The 2,912-nt window shown below is 47.8% G+C and overlaps 1 long non-coding RNA gene across 1 annotated transcript; it reads left to right on the top strand.

The window, feature by feature from the left end:
- Window positions 1-816: 816 nt before the first annotated feature.
- On the top strand, window positions 817-2,041 carry LOC135906815 (uncharacterized). Its single transcript, XR_010565842.1, has 2 exons — window positions 817-948; window positions 1,326-2,041. It is a non-coding gene; the product is annotated as an uncharacterized lncRNA (long non-coding RNA).
- The last annotated feature ends 871 nt before the right edge of the window (window positions 2,042-2,912 follow it).

The raw sequence follows: 2,912 nt of genomic DNA, 5'->3' as shown, positions 1-2,912 counted from the left end.
AATGGGATTTCTAGTGGGAGATCTTCAATGTCGCCAAAAATAAAGAATTGCAATATTTAAATTTAATTGTGCGACGTTGACGTCTATTCGTCAACGAACCTCCTGCTGCAAAATACAGAAGGCAGTTCGGGAGGTAGTGAGGCACGCAGGTGACCAAGCCCTGAAATTTCAAATTTACTCTTGGTTGGAATAAAATCTGTAGAATCGTTCGGGTAGGAGGTAAGTGCTTTATACGTGCACCGAAAAAAAAGTCTTGTCGCTATATTAAGTGGGCATATGGTGTGAGCGCTCGCATAGATACAAGCGTCAGCGAATGCGTTATTTTCGTCATTTCGTTTCCGTCGCTCATTCAGTAACCTCCTAGGCATTGTTCACGATATCTTTTTTTTTTAATATTTGGGGTTTTACGTGCCAAAACCACTTTCTGATTATGAGGCACGCCGTAGTGGAGGACTCCGGAAATTTTGACCACCTGGGGTTCTTTATCGTGCACCTAAATCTAAGCACACGGGTGTTTTCGCATTTCGCCCCCATCGAAATGCGGCCGCCGTAGCCGGGATTCGATCCCGCGACCTCGTGCTCAGCAGCCCAACACCATAGCCACTGAGCAACCACGGCGGGTTTCACGATATCTGTACTCAACGACTGGCTCATGCTGCAAGTTATCTTGGCGGCGGTTTCGCCTCCAGAAAACTTGGCTGCACGTTGTGGATGATATTACGGCCTTCCAACCGGTGTCTTATCTCGAGATATCCTGCATTTATACGTACACTGGGAACTGTAACATAACAGTGCCAGTTTCTTCAATTGCTGGCATTTTTTTTTCGGTCGAGAACATCAGCGTAGCTCGTAGCTGCCAGCGCGACGAAGGGCTTCGTTCGAGGAACTACTTCGTTAAATATTACCATTGAGACAAAGTCAACGGCTGTGTTTTCTAGCACTAAAAAGGTGAGCGACCCAATTTTCTTTTCTTTGCAATCTTGCTCTGAAGGAGCGGCGTAAACGTTGGCGCGTATCACTTCTGCATAGCCATTGCAAGTCTTAAAGACATGCTGCACCATGTGTTAACTGCCCACGTTGCCCTACCATTGCTTCTCGTCAGTTCTACATTGTATTTTGGAGTTTGTTGAATCATTTGCTCATTTTGGGGAGGGCGGGCACCTCCTTAGTCTCACTACCCGTGAACAATATACCGGAACCATTTCACAGAGTTGATGTCGGGAACCTCCCGCAACTTCCTAATGATGCATATTTGTGCACTATGCAGTAAACACGTCCATTTCAGCGCTCCGTATCTAACCTGCGCTTAAATTCTACTTTTGCAGTACCAAGTCTGCTTACGTCGCGGCTTCTGCTGATGGGGTACTTAAAGACAGTGCAAGGTGGGACTGTTCCGGCTTTTTTTCCGGATGACGCTGTTGCATCGGCATTGGCGTATGAGCCGCGTGCGGGAGACGTTTTCATCGTCACCTACCAAAAGTGTGGTACAACTTGGGTCCAGTATATCACGTACAGCCTCTGCCACGACGGTGAGCCTCCGAGTAGCATCACGGAGCTGCTCACGAACTCTCCGTTCTTAGAGCTCCATGGTGCAGACGCAGTTTATGGCATGCCAAGGCCGGGCACAATCAAGAGTCATCTGCCCTTCCACCAGCTGAAGTTTTCCACACGAGCAAAATACATCTATGTCGCCAGGAACCCGTATGATGTGTGTGTATCAGCATACCATCAGTATAGAACGCTGACGGCCAGCGAAGAAGGGCTTATGGAGCGCGACGAATTCGTTAAAAGCTTCGTCGCGCGAGCAGGTAGCAAGGCATGCTACCTGGAAAACTACCTTATTCCATGGTATTCCCGCCGAATGGAGAGCAATGTGCTATTCTTGACCTACGAACAACTCCTCGCTGACACCAAGGCACAAGTGAAAAGAGTGGCTGAATTCTTGGGACAGGAGAACGGTCGACGCGTCTCCACTGACCCACGCTTGTTGCAGCGCGTTGTGGACTTGTCTACGAAAGAACGCATGCGGCCGTTTTTAAAAGACTTCATCAGACAGAACGTCGAGTTTGTCGTGAAACAAAGGGAGCGCAGGAATGCCCGCATAGCACCGGAATTACAGAAATTACTGGAACTTTTCAGGCGCCACCCACCAAGGCACGAGTTTGTGCGTGACGGTTCTGTTGGGGGCTATAAGAATGTCCTCACTGCGGACAACAAAGCAGCGTTGAAGGAATGGATTGCCGTCAAGACTTCCGGTACCGATGTTATGCGACTTTGGCAAGACGTTGGCATTTAGCAGTCAACAATGCGTTGTCGAACGCACGTCTCTGTCGACCACGTTGGCCAGGTTGAACTCTAAAGCGTTATCCGGATCGAAGATCCTGAAACTGGGGTCAGGTGGAGTTGCTACAGTGACTAACACTCGCACCATGGTCGTTCAATACATCCTTTCATGAAGAAAAATATTAAAGGACCTTGCAAGTACTGTGCAGGCTTGAGTGTGATCTCAGCGTGCACTGTTTTTGTCTCTATGTCCTTTTTTTCTCTTTGCCATCATGTATACACCATTTTACTGTGTGATAAAGGCCCTGCACGGCTTCCGGTTTGGTTACCGCCATAGCTTGCTAAATTTAGCTTACAAAGAGGGCAATGGTGAGTACTAGGAGTGCGTTGAAACAAAGGCCCTCAGAGTTTAAGCAGAGTTGCCTTGCCCGTAGCTACATTTTTAGAAGTTTGTCGTAAGTCGCACGAAAAACCAGAATTATTGGTGCTGAGGCAATCCAGACACTTGATCTGAAAATCTAAAAAAAAAGCGATTTTACGTTCAATGGACCGGCATTACAACATGCCTTTTCTTTACTGGTGTAGTAATAACGCCGCTGAGCGGTCCTTCAAGTTTTGCGCTTGGGGTA

The sequence above is a fragment of the Dermacentor albipictus genome, chromosome 7 (assembly GCF_038994185.2).
Source record: "Dermacentor albipictus isolate Rhodes 1998 colony chromosome 7, USDA_Dalb.pri_finalv2, whole genome shotgun sequence".
Lineage (NCBI taxonomy): Eukaryota > Metazoa > Arthropoda > Arachnida > Ixodida > Ixodidae > Dermacentor > Dermacentor albipictus.
The sequence above is the reverse complement of the archived record's forward strand: the minus strand, read 5'-3'. Positions and strand labels throughout refer to the sequence as shown.